Source organism: Carcharodon carcharias, chromosome 17, assembly GCF_017639515.1.
Source record: "Carcharodon carcharias isolate sCarCar2 chromosome 17, sCarCar2.pri, whole genome shotgun sequence".
Lineage (NCBI taxonomy): Eukaryota > Metazoa > Chordata > Chondrichthyes > Lamniformes > Lamnidae > Carcharodon > Carcharodon carcharias.
Genome location: NC_054483.1, coordinates 22,585,711 through 22,593,379, shown reverse-complemented (window position 1 = coordinate 22,593,379; position 7,669 = coordinate 22,585,711).

Genomic DNA, 7,669 nt, shown 5'->3' with positions numbered 1-7,669 from the left:
ACTCTTCAAACTGCTGCATGAACCAAATGCACCGTAAGGAGGCTTATATTGTAAATCTGTTTGCTCATTGACAAAAGGCGCCTCTGACCTTACCTTGCATGTTCCACAGAGCTCATTTTCTTGTCAGGAAGAAAAATTGGGTATACGCTCTTGAGCAAAGAATGGATTCTAAAACATTCTTTTCTTCCAAAGATTTCCGCTTACACCTGGAATCATTTAAACCTGCTCCATGACACTTTTAATCAGGTTTTACAGTGTGTGTTCCAATCCTGTCAAGGTCAGGCCCACCAGAAGCGGCACAGTTCTCAAATGGTGCTGTGGGCAAATTTACCAGGCCTTGTGAGAAACAAAGGGAATGTTTCATGTCTAAGGACAGCAGTTTTCATCAATAACAAAAACAGAATTACCTGGAAAAACTCAGCAGGTCTGGCAGCATCGGCGGAGAAGAAAAGAGTTGACGTTTCGAGTCCTCATGACCCTTCGACAGAACTTGAGTATGAACTCAAGTTCTGTCGAAGGGTCATGAGGACTCGAAACATCAACTCTTTTCTTCTCCGCCGATGCTGCCAGACCTGCTGAGTTTTTCCAGGTAATTCTGTTTTTGTTTTGGATTTCCAGCATCCGCAGTTTTTTTGTTTTTATTTTAGTTTTCATCAATGTCTGTCTCAGTGAGAGGCTTTATTGAACGAGTGAAGAATGGCAGCTGGCAGTCAGTTGGCCTCATGTAGACTCGCTTGACTACGGCAAGCGAGGGAGTACACTTTGTACAGGCTGCATTTTCAAAACCCCAAACCAGTAAGACCTGAACTTCCTCAGTGCATCACATCACTTCCATCTGGCATGCTTGCTGGTCATGCAAGATAATGTCAGTCGTACCTGTCATAATGATGGCCTGTGGGAAAAGGGCCACAAAGGTTAGATTCCAGTGGGAAAACCAAAGCTCTGAATGTGAAATTGGGATTGTTTTTTGTGGTTATCATGGTGCATCAGTAGTGAGTTAAAAATGTCACAGGTTGCTGCATTTTGTGAACACTGCTTGGACTGAACAAACATTCATCATGAACCCAAGCCTGAGCCCAAGATTCATGTTTGTGAGGTTTTTTATTTTGGCCCCTTGTCTTTTTTAGGTCTGACCTGTAATCAAAAGGGGCGGGAGAGTGGTCCGAGGCCACAGACAGAATGGACTGAGTAATCTAGTCACAAGGCCGAGGCTCATAGCGCAGGACATGAGTAAGAGCATGGTTCAGAAGGTGAGCTACCTCAATCAGAAAGTAATGATCAGCTGGCATTGAGTCAAAGGGAAGTGAGGTCCAAGGCCAGACTTAATCCAACCAGAAGCATTGCAATGAGTCTCGATGTAGGGTGTGTAAGATGAGGTATTTGGAGCTCCAGGAGCAACAGGGAGGTTCAGAAGAGCAATGAATATAGTTACGTTGATAATTCAGAAAGGCAAGAAAGGCTGGCATGGAAAGACATGACAGACTGGACATAATAGAAGGATCATTGAGTGAATGATGAGTTGTTGTCTCGAGCTGAAAGGCAATATTGGAGGGGGTCATATTCACACTTCGATCCTACAAGTCACATCGTCATGATAGGCCAGAATATTATTCAATAAATGGGCATGGTAGTCAAGCTTAGAAAAGCCAACAGTGTTGGGTTGGTCTGTGATGCAGAGCAATTAGACACAAATCTCTCAAACCCCAGGCAGATTATCTTGAACAAACTATTAATCCCAGAAGTAGACCTCAGTTGTCGGTCCCGCTGCCTAAACCCAGTACTTAGCATGCCACACAGTCTCAGAAGTGTTCAGGTCCTCATTCCGTTTTGCACCAAGCTAACTGATGTAATCTGGAGGATGCTGCACAGGCTAAAGCACCCTGGGCAAGGTAACTGTGCCAAGTTTTGATTGGTATCACACTGCCTGTGCTTGAATTTCTACCCTTGTAGAAATCAGGTGAGGACACCTGGTTCACTGACATCCTTTCTGTGCTGTACTTACCCTGTTTGGCCTGCATGTGTCACACAATGTGGTTGACTCTTAGCTGCCTTCTGAAATGGCTCTCAGTTGTACTGACCTGCTACAGAAAAGAAAAATTCTGTTGCAATGCCTCCACAGTCCAATAGCCCATTGACACTCACGATCAAAGCTCAAACGAGAAGCACAGGCACTTGGTCGAGGCTGCAGAGAGCTGTTGGTGCTGTGCAACCAGACCCTCTTCAAGAACTGAGGGCAGTGAATTGAGAAGCTTCAGTTTTTCAGTTCAGCTGCAGAAGACGCAATAATAAATGTTTTTCCTTGCCTGGCCCTCCCAACAGTGAACACTGAGGAAGGCAGTGAAATATCTGAAACCTGGCCTTGCTTGTTGGTGAGATCGGGCACTTCCAGACTAGTTCGGCTTTGCACACATACCCAGTGAATTTCAGTTGATATTTGAAACGCAGTCGCTCTCCGCTCCCTGCGGACAGCTTCAGCAGCCTGCTGGCTTTTCCCTGCGCTCTTTAAGAAGTCCTTGTTTCGGTAGAAAAAAAGATCAAATCCAAACTCCATCCCTCCCTTATCCCAAGGATTGACACCATTCAGCCTGAAGCAAGGGACTTGTTTTGCAAGACTCCACCCTCAGATGAGAAGTTGGGGAGGGTGGGTGAAAGAGTGAGGGAAGGAAGGGCTAACAGAAGCAAAGAGGGGTGAAACAGAGGGTGATTGAGGAATATGGTGAAGAGATGGGGGAGTGGGACTTCCAGCCTATCCATGTAACAGCCACTCATCCCTGGAACTAGTCTTGTGTGCACCCTCCCTAAAGCCTTCACATCCTTCCTAAAGTGCGATGCCCAGAACTGGACACAATACTCCAGCTGAGGCTGAACCAGTGTTTTATCCAGTAAAATACCGCAGACACCGAAAATCTGAAATAAAAACAGAAAATGCTGGAAAGACTCAGCAGGTCTGGCAGCCTCTGTGGAGAGACAAACAGAGTTAACGCTGAAGGCTCGATATAACTAGCTGAGCTCTAGGAAAGGGTCACACAGACTTGAAACCTGAACTCTGTTTCTGCTGAGACCTTCCTCCATTACCTGTTTTTATTTCAATGTTTTATACAGGCTCACCATAAACAGCATGTTTCTCTCACCAGCTCCAGTGATGTCACAACTAATGAACAAAGCCAAGGACATTTTCAAAGCCACTGTGATGTTTCATTTTTTCAATCATTCACGGGATGTGGGCGTCGCTGGCTGGGCCAGTATTTATTGCCCATCCCTAATTGCGCTTGTTCAGAGGACAGTTAAGAGTCAACCACATTGCTGTGGGTCTGGAGTCACGTGTAGGCCAGACCAGGTAGGGACAGCAGATTTCCTTCCCTGAAGCGACATCAGTGAACCAGATGGATTTTTACAACAATAGATCCACAGTTATCATTAGGCTTTTAATTCCAGACTTCTATTGAATTCAAATTCCACCATCTGCCCTGGTGGGATTTGGACCCAAGTTCCTAGAGCTTTACCCTGAGGTCTGCGGAATACTGGTCCAGCCACAATACCCCTCCGCATATTTCATCTCTGCAAGCTCAGCAGCCCCGTGATCAGTTTAAAGTAGTCACTGCACTTCAAAGTAAATTGGTCTGGATTGTCGTGAGAGACGTTGGGCTGCTTTATAAACGTAGGTGTTATTGCGATTTAGCAGAGGAAGTGGAGATTCAGAAAAATGCAGGCTAAACGCGTCTGTGCTGGGAATAGCGCACAACGCTCTCCTCTCTCTCCCCAAACTGCAAACGGCTTGCAAAGAAGAAGCACTTCTTTTCTTTCGGAAACCAGCCCCACTTGAAAACAGCTGCGTCTGTCTTGGTGGCCCTTGTGCTGTGACTGAGTGGGTGTAGGGAGGCCGCAGTGCCTCTTGAATATTGTTGCAGTGAGCAGGGAAATGGAGAAATTGGCAGATTCATACGGCACTCAGAAAGGGGGGTGGGGATGGGGGGAGCGCTTTTCGATGTTCTGCCTCCGCTGCTCGGCCTCATAAATTGGAACCAAGTCGTTCTGAGTCCTCAGGACCCGTTCGCAAGCATTCAAAAGTTGATGCAAGAAGAACGAGGAGTCTTTGCGCGAATGGCCGTTTCTTAAATGTGCATGTGTGACACCTCATGGCGAATAGCAGTATTGCACCAGACTTGTTTTCACACGTGCACACAAGGACAGATTGGTTCACAGCAGTGGGCTCCTCCCACCTTACCAGTGCATCCTTCCATTCAGTTTTCCCTCATATACTGATTTACTTTCCCTTTAAATGTGCCCACAGTTGAAGGGCTACTTTGGACTAACTTCTCTCCCTTCTTTCCAGTCCAGTTTGACTGGAAGTTATGAAGAGAGATTGGATAGACTTGGGTTGTTTTCGTTGGAGCAGAGAAGACTGAGGGATGACCTGATCGAGGTGTACAAGATTGTGAGGGGCATGGACAGGTGGATAGGGAGCAGCTGTTTCCCTTAGTTGAAGGTTCAGTCACAAGGGGCCATAGGTTTAAGGTGAGGGTCAGGAGGTTTAGGGGGGATGTGAGGAAAAACTTTTTTACCTAGAGGGTGGTGACAGTCTGGAATGCACTGCCTGGGTGGGTGGTGGAGGCTGGTTGCCTCAAATCCTTTAAAAAGTACCTGGATGAGCTCTTGGCATGTCATAACATTCAAGGCTATGGGCCGAGTGCTGGTAAATGGGACTAGGTAGGTGGGTCAGGTGTTTCTCATGTGTCGGTGCAGACTCAATGGACCGAAGGGCCTCTTCTGCACCGTGTGATTCTGTGATTCTGTAACTGACTGTCCATCGCAATTCAGTTCGCTCAGAGCCCTGCAAGTGTCCACTTGCGTTTTGTAACCGGGACCCCACAGGGTGCAGGGTGATCATTGTGCTTGAACAGCAAGCTGGCCTTTGTGTTTTAACTGTGTGCCTTTCACAGTGAGTGGCCTCTTGTCCGACAGCGGCGAGCAGCAGCCGAACCTTAGCTCCCAGGGAAGAGGGAGTGTTAAGTGAAACAGGGGGGCTGAAGACTTCTGAGTGATGGACGTGGAGAGCATTGTGGTAGGAGGCTACAAGCATCATTGGCCAGAGCGATGGAGATTTGAAAGCCAGCCGAAAATTAATCTGACCGATTTGTGTACCTGTGCAGTCAGGAGTTTAGCCCAGAAATTTGAACAAGAGAATGATGAGGTTATGGAATTAGTATGGCATGAATCTCTCCTGGCAAGGTAACAGTGAAGGAAAGGAGCAGTTCACCTGCTCCTCACCTTCCCCTTATCCCTGACAGTTCATTCAACATCCGGATCAACCAACCTTCGACACTGGGCATTCCCCTTGCCCAGTCCCTGTGCATGACTTGGATCCCCTGGCCTGTGGAAGCATGCGGGAGAGGCAGGTGGATGGAGATGAACCCACACCCCGTAGCCCCGTGTTGGAGCAGGAACACCCTGTCCATGGACAATACGCTGCTTGATCAAGCAAGCATGACTGAACTCTCTTCACAGAGTCCAGAGACACAACACAGTCCAGTATGAACACCAGACGCACACATTTTCCCTGTCACTGGGCATGTGTGACAGTGATTGCCTGCAGGTTGTCATGACTTGTCAGAGTCAATGGTGAGAATATTTTCACTGCGTTGTGACAAGGACTCTAATTATTTCAGAACAAGGGGCAGACCATTTAGGAGTGAGATGAGGAGGAATTTCTTCACTCAGAGGGTGGTGAACCTTGGGAATTCTCTACCCCAGAGGGCTGCGGAGGCTCAGTCATTGAGTATATTCAAGACTGGGATCGATAGATTCCTACATATTGAAACATCAAGGGATACATGGACAGTGCAGGAAAATGTTGTTGAAGTAGATGATCAGCCATGAGCCCTTTGAATAGCGGAGCAGGCTGGAAGAGCTGAATGTCATCCTCCTGCTCCTGTTCCTTCTGTTCTTATGACAAACTGTTCTTTCTCCATTCCAAGGGCAGGTGACAGGACTGACAAACTTAACAATGGGGCTGAGCTGGAAGAGTATGTTAAAATTAACAAAAACAAAAATTGCTGGAAAAACTCAGCAGGTCTGACAGCATCTGTGGAGAGAAAGACAGAGTTAACATTTTGGGTCCAGATGACTCTTCTTCAGAACTAAAGAGAAGTAGAAATGTGGTGAAATTTATACTGTTTGAGGGGTGGGACAGATGAAGCTGGATAGAAGGCCAGTGATAGGTGGAGGCAAAGGAGAGATTGCAAAAGATGTCATGAACAGGAGGTCGAAGGGGTGCTGATGGTGGTGATACTGGCTAAAGGAAATTAAAATTAAACCTGCCAGGAACGGTGAGGCATAACTCCACGAGGGTGGGGAGGGTATAACATTATGGTGTAACCGAGCTCCTAATGATATTGGGTAATTGGTAGGTCAGACTTGCCCGTTTTAAAGAAAGCCCCGTCAGTTCTCGATTTACATTAGAATTCCAGATGAGGGAGGCTCGACCAGTTCTGGTCGCAGTATGTGGGAGTGCCGTGCTCACAGCCTCTCCGACTTTCTCCGACAGCTGAGTGACTCGCTGCTCCCAACCTCAACCACCCACCTCACCGACCTGCACCCCCCCCCCCCCCAACACCCCCTTCCCCCACCCACCCACCCACCACCTTGGGCATCAAGATATGGTGTGAGACTACACTCAACGTGTCGAACAGCCCACACCAGTCAGGGGTAGCAGATCCCTGAAGCAAATTGGTGAAGCAGTTGGATTTTTGCCCTCATTGGGAAGCCTAAGGTCACCTCTTGGACCAGTCGCCCACAAATAACCAGCCCAGGTCTTTTGAATCCTCTGCCGTAACTTGCACGTGATGATGGCCTTTTATCCGAGTTGCTGTCTATACCATAACCGCGACACTCTCCCTGGAGAGCAGCAACGATTCCTCCCCCATCGCAGCGTGCGAAGTTGCCTTGCAGGATTCGACCACTCTCCCTGAGAAATTGCGCTCCAAATATTGAGCAGTCCATGGTGAAGCACTCTCATTCATGGGAAGATACCAATTGAACAGTTGTCGCAGAGCACTTAGAAACAAAATCCCCAGGGCTTTGGCTGTTTTGTGCGGTTACACTGAAAGGAGGGGTGACGGAGAGAGTAAAAACTCAAGAATTAATGACAACGCAAGGGAAAAGCCTGTGGTGAGTAACTGTGGAAGGTTCATCTTGGATCTTTGGTGTTCATTTCTCAACATTTACCCAGTTGACACGTTTAAAATCCGCTGTAGGGATTCTTTTTATTTTAAGGGGTGGGTTGGATGAGTAAATTATTGTACAGAAAGCCAAGTTGATGTTCATGGCATGTTTATCAAGCTGTGCTTGTTAACCATTGTTTTACTGCACATTTGTCCTGTTTAACGTTTTTTTTTTGGGGGGGTGGGGGGTTTGAACGAACGCCTGACTTTCAGAGTTACAACAAGACAACCGTTGGAAAAAAAAATACCATTTTACAAACTCACGAAGACAGATTTAACCAAGACTGGTGGCAAAATATGTGCACCGTTTGACTTCTCCAGTCAATGGTTTGACAGATCCGCCACCCCCTCCTCCTTCACGGGCATGTGAATGGCAGGATAGGCGTGTGAACATGTATCATACTCTTGTCACTCATACAGGTGCTGAAACCACCCGTGGAACACAAGGA